Source organism: Ailuropoda melanoleuca, unplaced genomic scaffold (genome assembly GCF_002007445.2).
Source record: "Ailuropoda melanoleuca isolate Jingjing unplaced genomic scaffold, ASM200744v2 unplaced-scaffold7743, whole genome shotgun sequence".
Classification (NCBI taxonomy): Eukaryota; Metazoa; Chordata; class Mammalia; order Carnivora; family Ursidae; genus Ailuropoda; species Ailuropoda melanoleuca.
Genome location: NW_023253040.1, coordinates 331,206 through 341,469, shown reverse-complemented (window position 1 = coordinate 341,469; position 10,264 = coordinate 331,206). Strand labels below are relative to the sequence as shown.

General features: G+C 44.6%; 1 pseudogene; it reads left to right on the top strand.

The window, feature by feature from the left end:
• The first annotated feature begins 6,040 nt into the window (after nucleotides 1–6,040).
• On the top strand, nucleotides 6,041–9,930 carry LOC100474506 (annotated as a pseudogene).
• Nucleotides 9,931–10,264: the final 334 nt, after the last annotated feature.

The window sequence follows — 10,264 nt, the reverse complement described above, 5'->3', positions numbered from 1 at the left end:
CATATATATATATATATATATATATATAGAGAGAGAGAGAGAGAGAGAGAGAGAGAGAGAGGAGAGAGAGTATCCTTCTAACGAATGAATGGATATACCAGGAAACTAAAGAAGAATTAAAATAATAATTCATGGAAACAAATGAAAATGAAAACACAACTATTCACAACCTGTGGGATACAGCAAAGGCAATCTTCTGAGGTTAGGACACAGTAATATAAGCCTTGCTAAAAAAAAAAGTGTAAAATACACAAGTGGAATTTATACTTAATGGAGCTGGAGAAAGAAAAACAAATAGAGCCTAAACCAAGGAGGAAAAGAGAAATAGTAAAGATTAAAGTAGAAATCAATGAAATAGATATCAGAACAGTAAACCAGATAATGAACCTAGAAGCTGGTCCTTTGAAACAATTAATAAGATTGATAGATCCCTAGCCAGACTTATCCAAAAGATAAGTTTGTTTGTTCATGTGGTTATAAAGGAGGGCACATGCTGTGATGTTCACTGGGTGTTATACGCAACTCGTGAATCATTGAACACTACATAAAAAAACTGATGATGTATTATATGCTGGCTAACTGAACATCATTAAAAAAAGGAAAAATAAATAAACTGAGATTTTTTGACATACATAAATTAATTTCATTATAAATAAATTATATTTAATACTATCACAAAAAACAACATAATATGAGCAACTATATGGCATCAGATTAGGCAATCTGGTGGAAATGGATACATCCCTGGGAACTTACAAACTACCAAAACTGAAACAGGAGAAAATAGAAAACCTGAACAGACCCATAATGGGCAAGAAATTGAAGCAGTAATCAAAACTCTTCCAACAAACAAGATCCAGGTTCAGATGGCTTCCCAGGGGAATTCTGGCAAACATTTAAAGAAGAACTAATACCTATTCTTCTGAAACTGTTTTAAAAAATAGAAATGGAAGGAAAACTTTCAACCTCGTTCTATGAAGCCAACATTGCCTTGATCCCAAAACCATAAAAGCCCCATCAAAAAGGAGAGTTACAGACCAATATCATTGATAAAAATGGATGCCACAATACACACCATGATCCTAGCCAATAGAATCCAACAGTACGTTAAAAGGATTATTCACCAGGAATATGTAGTGTTTATTCCTGGGCTGCAAGTTTGGTTCAACATTCACAGATCAATCAATTGGTACATAGAATTAATAAAAGGACAAATACTGTATGACCCTCAGAATTGATGTAGAAAAAAAGCATTTGACAAAATGCAACATCCTTTTTTGATTAAAACTCTCCACAGCGTAGGGATAGAAGGAACATAACACAATATCATAAAAGTCATATATGAAAAGCCCACAGCAAATATTATTCTTAATGGAGAAAAACTGAGAGTGTTTCCCCTATGGTCAGGAACACGACAAGGATGCCCACTCTCACCACGATTGTTCAACATAGAACTAGCAGCCCTAGCGTCAGGAATCAGACAACAAGAAGAAATAAAGGCATTCAAATTGGCAAAGAAGAAGTCAAACTCTCACTCTTCACAGATGACATGATACTACTTCATGTGGAAAACCCAGAAGATTCCACCACNCTTCATGTGGAAAACCCAGAAGATTCCACCACAAAATTACTAGAACTCATACAGTAATTTAGCAACGTGGAAGGATATAAAATCAATGCACAGAAATCAGTTTCATTTCTATACACCAACNAATTGGCAAAGAAGAAGTCAAACTCTCACTCTTCACAGATGACATGATACTACTTCATGTGGAAAACCCAGAAGATTCCACCACAAAATTACTAGAACTCATACAGTAATTTAGCAACGTGGAAGGATATAAAATCAATGCACAGAAATCAGTTTTATTTCTATACACCAACAATGAGACAGAAGAAAGAGAAACTAACGAATCCCATTTACAATAGCACCAAAAACCGTAAGATATCTCTGAATAAACTTACCCAGAAAGGTAAAGGATCTGTACTCTAGAAACTACAGAACACTGATGAAGGACGTTGAGGAAGTCACAAAGAGATGGAAAAACAGTCCATGCTCAGGAATTGGAAGAATAAATATTGCTAAAATGTTTATGCTGCCCAGAACAATCTACACATTCAGGGCAATCCTTATCAAAATACCATCAACATTTTTCATAGAGCTGAAACAAACAATCCTAAAATTTGAATGGAACCAGAAAAGACCCTTAATAGCCAGAGGAATGTTGAAAAAGAAAATCAAAGCTGGAGGCATCACAATGCCTCACTTCAAGCTATATTAACAAAGTTGTGATCATCAAAACAGCATGGTACAGGCACAAAAACAGACATATACATCAATGGAACAGAGTAGAGACTCCAGAAGTGGACCTTCAACTCTATGGTCAACTAATCTTCAACAAGGCAAAAAAGAATACCCAATAGAAAAGGACAGTTTCTTTGCTAAATGGTGTTGGAAAAATTGGACAATCATATGCAGAAGAAATGGAGAAATAGGAGAAATGTCTGTTCATTTCTTCTGCCCATTTCTTGCTTGGGTTATTGTTTTTTCGGTGTTCAATTTGGCACGTTCTTTATAGATGTTGGATACTAGCCCTTTTTCTGATAAGATTTTTGTAAGTATTTACTCCCATTCTATAGGTTGCTTTTCAGTTTAGCTCTTGAATTCTTCAAGTTTTTTTCCAGTGTCTGGTAACAACTCTCAAAACTCATGTCTTCAATTTTTCCCTTGCCTCTCTGACTTAGAATCACTGAGAACTAATATTGCATTTCTCCAACGCCATGCAATCTAACATGAGACAATTTGAGGTTTCAAGCCCAACATCTAGAAATTTCAACTGGCTGCCTTCAGAGCTCAGAAACTGGATCATCTGTTCCAATCATTAACATTTGGTTTTCTTTGTGTTCATTGAAAAGTCTTTTAACCTGATGCAAATACTTATATCACAACTTTGCGGGCCCTTCTGCATCCCCACCTCCTGAAATGAGACACTGGTACCTGCACTGACCTCTTCTCAGGACTAAGAGCCTGGCTTGATGAGATATGCAACAATCTACCAATGCAGAACTGTGTTAAACCTACTTGCACCACATGGCCGAAAATATATTGCAAAATTGCTCAAATCTTTAACCAGATTATCTGAGCCACTGTGACCACTGACTTAGTTTCATGGCTTGACCCTGCAAGTTTGGGACAATACCTACACAGTGGATTTCTGACTATTGCATGTATAATTACTGTAGAACTTGCTTCTGTATTACTATTTATTAAATATTCACTTATTTTTAAACAGCAGATGTTGATTTTCTCAAAATTCTGAAAGGTAGAAATCTGAGATGAAGTTGTCAGCAGGATTGACTTCCTCTGAGGCCTCTCTCTTTGTCCTATATGTGGGCATCTTCTCATTGGGTGTTCACATGGTCTTTTGTGTATCCGAGTCCTAATCTCTTCTTATAAGGACACCCATATATTTTAATTTTAACTCAATTACCTCTTTAGAACACCTGTTTCTATTTGTTTTTTAATTCAAGTTAGTTAGCATATAGTGTAGTATTGGTCTCAGGAGTTGAATTTAGCGATTCATCACTTGCATACAACACCCACTGCTCATGCCAACAAGTGCTCTCCTTAATATCCTTCATCCATTTAACCCATCCCCCGGCCCCTGATACCCTCCAGCAAACCTCACTTTGTTTCCTAGAGCTAAGAGTCTCTTATGGTTTATCTCCCTCTCCGTTTCCTATGTTCATCTGTTTTGTTTCTTAAATTTCACATATGCTTGCCTTAATCTATTGATGGACATCTGAGATCTTTCCATAGATTGGCTATTGTGGATGTTGTTGCTGTAAACATTGGGGTGCAGATGCCCCTTTGAATCATTATGTTTGTATCCTTTGGATAAATACCTATAAGTGCAGTTGCTGGGTCATAGTATAGCTCTATTTTTCACTTTCTGAGGAGCCTCCATATTATTTTCCAGAATAGCTGCACCAGTTTGCATTCCCACCAACAATGAAAGAGTGTTCCTCTTTCTCCACATCCTTGCCAATATCTGTTGTTTCCTGAGTTGTTAATTTCAGCCATTCTGATAGGTGTGAGGTGGTATCTCATAGTTTTGTTTTGTATTTCCCTGATGATGAGCGATGCTGAGTGTCTTTTCATGTGTACTTAGCGATCTGGATGTCTTCTTTAAGAAATGTCTGCTCATGTTTACTTAGAAGCACCCTTTCTGCATTGGCCCATCCTAATTTTGAGTTTAGCATAACAGCTACTCAAGCAGTGAATGTCCACACCATTGACTCTGAGGCTTCAGCATCACAGGGTAGATAGTACTGTAAGACCTGAGAGTTCTTCTTTTTTTTCCCATCTATTTGACATCAAGCAAGCTCCTGACTTAAGCTTTGATTACTGCTGTTTCCACATCAAAGGGGGTGGTCTCCAGTAAACACACTGGTGGCCAATCAGTGAGACATCCAAGCCAACTCCCCACCCTGAGGTTCCTTTGTTTTAGAGAATCTGGGTGGATTTTGACACTATTTGGGACACTTGCCTTTTCTCTTTCTGTACTTGAAATTCTCGCACTTACATTTAAATTCACCAGTGAAGAGTGAGCTCTGAAACCCTCGGCCCCTATCCACCACCCCCAATAACAGCAGAAGCCCAGCCTCAGCAGCTGTGTAACATCCAGGTCTTGCAAGTAATAAACCTGGATTTTCCCAATGTTTCCTAATGGCTGTTGCTACAGGGCACCATGAAATACTATTAGGAAGCACAAGGGTGGTTCCCAACAGGCAGAGAAGGAGCAGGAGAGGATGGATACTGTCTGGGAACTGCAATGGCACTTTCACAGATGGACCCCCCAATCTGTCTGTTGCTCAGGACCAGTGGCATGCAGACCCTTCCTCTTCTCAGAGTCGCCCCTCCCTGTCCCCACCCCAGTCCACCTACAGCACACCCCAGGGCCCTGTGCTCAGAACCGGCACCCAGATGGAGAAACTGAGAGATCCAGGCTCCCTCCATCAGCAGGGAAAACCCTGGGAGAGATTCATGAGGGGTGGCCCATGATGTTCTCACATCTCAGGACCTGTGAGTGTCAGGTCACCTCCCCCATTTCCTGTTTCTCACCTGGGAAAGGAAGGCAGACCTACAGTGGAGAGGGAGCCAGGCTCTGTCCCAGTGGGGAGCAAATCAGAGCCTGGGCCAGGGGTAATGGGTACAAGAAGCCTGCTGGGGGATGAAGGCAGGACATGCTTGGTGAGGGCTGCCTGATGATTGGCCAGGGAGAGAGGGCCAGGGCGGGACCGCCTGGTTATTGGCCAAGGGTAAGGGGACTGTAAGAGATGACTGGCGATTGGACAGGGGCACTGTTGTGACTTAGGGGTCCAGGTACAGGCAGTTACAAAAGCCAGGTGCCCAGCACTACAAAAGATGAGAGGGTTCCACCTCGTATCCCATCCCCGTGCCAATGGCACCTGACTGCACAAGCAGCTAGGACCAGCCCCCAGCCTCCCTCAGACAGAAATGCATGCCTTCCCACTTCCCTTCTCTAATCCCATGGTTTTCAAACCAGACTCCTTGCTCAGAAATGGGAAACTTGTGACCCACATGGAGAGCCACCAATACCTCTGTGCCCCTGCAGACCCTCCACACAGCAATGGCCCCTGTCAGCCCCACACCCTGTCCTCCTGTACCTGCCTAAATGCATGTTGGGAGTCCAGGCCCAGGTTTCCCTTGTTGGTCCCAGAGGCCTCCTCTGCCTGTGAAACTCAGCATCCCTGCCTGTCCAGGTGAGCTGGCTGGAAGCATCGGCAACCAGTCCCCATGTACCCCGCCCCAAGCTGCCTCCCAAGGATGTGAGCCCAGAAGATGAAGACAGTGAACTGGCCTCAGAAACCTCCCACTGCTTCCTTGCAACCCACCATGACCACGTTCTTTGCTCCCAACTGGTGCCCCTATTGCCATACATGGAAGAACTGGCCCCATGGACCCTCCTACCCCAACACATTCAGTGACTCTGTAAGACACACACAAGGTCAGGACATGAAGCAGGAAGAAACACCTAAACCCAGAAAAGTGAGGCATTTGTACCCAGACATGAGAAATTTGAGGCTACTCCCCAGGCACAAATCCCTCTCTCCAGTAGAGGGTCGAGATGTGGTGTGGTCTGTGAAGGTAAAGGCTATTCCCTCTGTTGGGGGTTTACTCCCAAATGTCAGAGGTTCATGGCTGGATGCCGAGACCTGGCTCATGAAGGCAGCCATTCAGAGTGCAGTACCCACATGAGGCACTGTGCCAAGGAGCTGGTGGTTCCATGGCCTACAGGCCTCTGGCCTGGAGATGACTTCAGCCTGATGTCCTGGTAACCTGGGGAACCTTTATCTTTAGGGGAAGTCTCTCCTGAGTGAGCAAAGGATGCCAGGACTAAAGACAAGAGAAAGACCAGCAGCTGGGAGAGCTGTCCATGGGAAACAAAGCCATAGATAAAACTTTAAGAGAATTGGGTGGAAACCTCAAATTCATACAAATGGCTTATAACACAAGGAAGTACACTAATAAATAACTCTTCAAGGAAGAGTTTGAGCTAATGAATCCCCTCACAATGTGGAAGAACATCAAAGTTAACAACAACAAAAAAATTTGCTTTTTCACTTGGTATATAAGAGTGACAAGATTGGAAGACATTGTCAGAAGACCAGGCTCCATGGACATGGCCAAGCATGAGGAGGGAGCTGGGTGCAAGAGAGGAGACCCAGGCCCTGAGCACAGAAGAGTCCTAGGCTGAGCTCCTCCAGCCTGAGGAGAAGCCATCCCTACTGGAGGGGGAGGTGGAGTTGGAGGTGTCAGGGGCAGGCTGAGGTCCCTGAGCTTCAGAGATTTTTTATCCAAATTCAGGGATTCCTGGAAGGTTTTCCTTCCAGGTCACATTTTCAAAGGGGAGAGGCCACTACACATGCCCACCCCAGGATGACATAGAAGGGAAGCTGGGCTGGGTGTGTGTGTCACCTCCTGGAGTGGGGGTGGCATGAGCTTCAGGTTATCTATCAACTTTAAATAAGTCGTTTCACTGAAATGCAAAAGAATAATTTCAAGACGTTTCAAATGCACAGCTCAGCATCATGGTCACCATGGGACCACAAACTCTGCTCAGAAATTTCAGACATCAAGAGTGGGAGGAGCAGTTTGTCTGCTGAATCAAGGATATTTGTTTTGGAGAGCACAGTGTTGGATGAGAGGAGGGAGACACGTTTAATTAGCACCTACTGTGTGCCAGGCACCTTAGACATGTAAGGCTATTGGATCCTGAAAGAAAAAGAGACTATTTTACAATCAGGAAATGGAGACATTGACAAGTGAACAATTTTGGTAAATTTATAAAGATAAGAGTCCAAGATGGGGACCTAACTCACCTCACCTAAGGTGAGAACTAAACTCACCTCCTCCATGGAAACATCAAGTCTACACCTATTTATAGAGCAGATCCTCCTGAAGAAGAACTAAGGGCCGACTGAACAGCTTCTACACAACACACGACAGAGACACCCTCAACATCCTGCCAAATGCAGTGAGAGGGATAGTTCTGGGGGCTGGAAGCTGATCTGTCTGCCCTGGGTCACAGAAAACAAGCTGCAGTTTAAAGGGCAACTAAGATATGAAGGATACATCCTTTGAGACCCCCCCAAATGCGGAGGGGGGTGTGCAGGATCTCTTTCTGTCTGTGCCGAGGTGCTGGCAGGAGCCATGGTTCCGATTCCCTTCCACCTTGATAACATGGACAGAAGCAGGGTCTGAGCAACCCAGCCAGCCTACAACCTTGCTGAGCCCTGGGTAGCCAGGCCACTCAACCACAGCGGAGCCAAGAAGGCTGCCCCAGCATGGAACACACTGGGACACCCCGGGTCAGCATTCACTACAGCTCCAGATATCACACCAAGCATCCACAGGTGGTAAGCACTCTAGAACCTTCCAGGCCTGCAGACCCCGGCTTGCTAGGGCACCCCTGCATGGAGGCCCACATGACCTTGACTGTTTCAGCTTCAGCTGCCCCAACAAGGAGCCGCTATGTAGAAAGCCCAGGACCCCCCAGCCTGCACTCTGTCAGGACACTCACAAGGCTGCAGACGCCAGGACACCCCAGCTTTCTCCCACTTGAGTTCCAGCCATCCTTCTAGGAGATCTTGTGCACAGAGAAACCCCACTAATCCTGAATCCACTTCAGCTGCTGCTACCCTCCCAAAATGCCTTCTCAGCAGAGAGCCCTGGGACATTCTAGCCCACCCACCTCAGCTACAGCTGTCCTGCTAGGGCACCCCCTGTGCAGAGCACCCCAGAAAATACCAGCTCCTGATAGGTCTCCACTCCAGCCACCTTGCTAGGGGGCCCTCTGCACAGAGCCCTGTGACACCAGATTGTATCCACTTCATCTTTATCAGGAGGCCTGGATGCCCTCAGTGTGAAGATACATGCATCCCTATGTTTATTGTACCATGACTTACAGTAGCCAAGGTATGGAAACAACCCAGGTATCCACAAGAGATGAATGGATAAGGGCTGCTCTTCAACCAAACCACCAACTCCTTGCTTGCCTAGCCAGGGATACCCACCTGCACCCCCAAATCACCCACTATGTCTGCACCACCCAGAGAGTCCTAGCCCAAAACCTTGTGTCTGTGCAACCCCATGTCCTTTGCAGAACCTCCATGTTCACACAATCTGCTGGCACCCCCACAAATCACCAGCACCCTCAGGGCCCTGCACTCCACCTTCACCCCAGAGAGTCCTAGCCCATACCCTGATGCCCCTGTACCCCTGGTCAGAGAAGCACCCAGAAGTACCTGCAGATCCTGGTCCTCCTTCTCCTTGGTAGCAGTGGGTTGCAGCCTCTGGATCAGGAAGCCAGCATGTGGGAGAAATTCCAGTTGGAAGAGGAAGCACAAGACTCAGAACGTGGGTTTTCATGCACTGAGGTAACACAAGGATCACCACCTCTTTCCAACTCTTCAAAGCGTGTTGTTGCTGATACTACATTACAAGTTAGAAAGCCTTCTGTGCCTTAGCAGCCAATGGTGTTCCAGCAGCACCACTGCGGGAGAGGACAAAACAAAGTTTCATAGGAATGCTAACGACAGAGTTCATAAATACACCACAGACATGGCATAAGTCATCCCTGGTACAGATTTATGAATTAGAGGCACATAAGATTGAAACAGGGAAGGAGCTTCATCCCCAAGAAACACATAAGCCTTCAGGGAATATAGCTCCAGATGCAAACTTCTTCCATGCTGTACACTCACTGATCACAAACGAAATTCACTCATTGCCAGTTATTGATCCTATCAGTGGACTGCACTTTGTACACGTACCCACAAAAGAATCTTCACGTTCCTCCAGCATGTTATGTCTGGTCTGCCAAAGCCTGCCTTCATGAAGCAGAACCTGGAGGTTCTTGTATTTGGGACCCACCACAACATCCCTTCATCCACCAGGAGACTCCCGTCAGTACAGTCTTGAATGTCTTCGTAGAAAGACAGCTGCTGGCTTTCCTTGTGGTGCACGAGTCAGGAGAAGTTGTGGATACTTATTCCAAGTCCAGTGTAATTAAGCTTGCTGCTGAGAAAACGTTCAACAACCTAGATATCACAGTGACCCAGGCCCTCAGCACTGTGAACAGTGTCTTGAGTGTGTTGTGAAGTACGGTAAGCTGGAAATCCTGGGAAGATTAGTGTGGGATGACCTCTGGGCTGCTGGTTACAAGTGAAGCAGATAGCACTGTGGGTGTCATTTCCCTGTCAGACTTGTGGTAAGCCCTGATACTCATGCCTGCAGGTGCCAAACAGAAGGAGACAGAAGCAGAATGGCCACTGCGCATGGAGAAGCCCTTGGAGAAAACGCGAACAAGGATTCTGGGTCAGGCATTGCCTCCTGAACACTGACCGTGATAGAAGATGGTGAAATGGCTACGAATGTGTATCAGAGTTTAGTGATGGATATTTTTTTTCCAGTGATGTTGAAACCAAGCATAGGAAACAGATTTTATGTGTTTGAAGATGCAGACTTGCATTAAAAGACTGTTTTCAGACTTTAGAAAAATTTCAGATGCTATATATTATCAAAGTGCACTGTGTCCTATAATTCTTATTATTTTTCATCTCAAAGAATCACTGGTCTATAACAGGTAATAGAACATAAGGGGAGAGCATGGCCTATTCAGATCTCGTGTTTTATATCATGGGGTATGTCATCACTGTGGCCCGTGGCAGGTGGAGA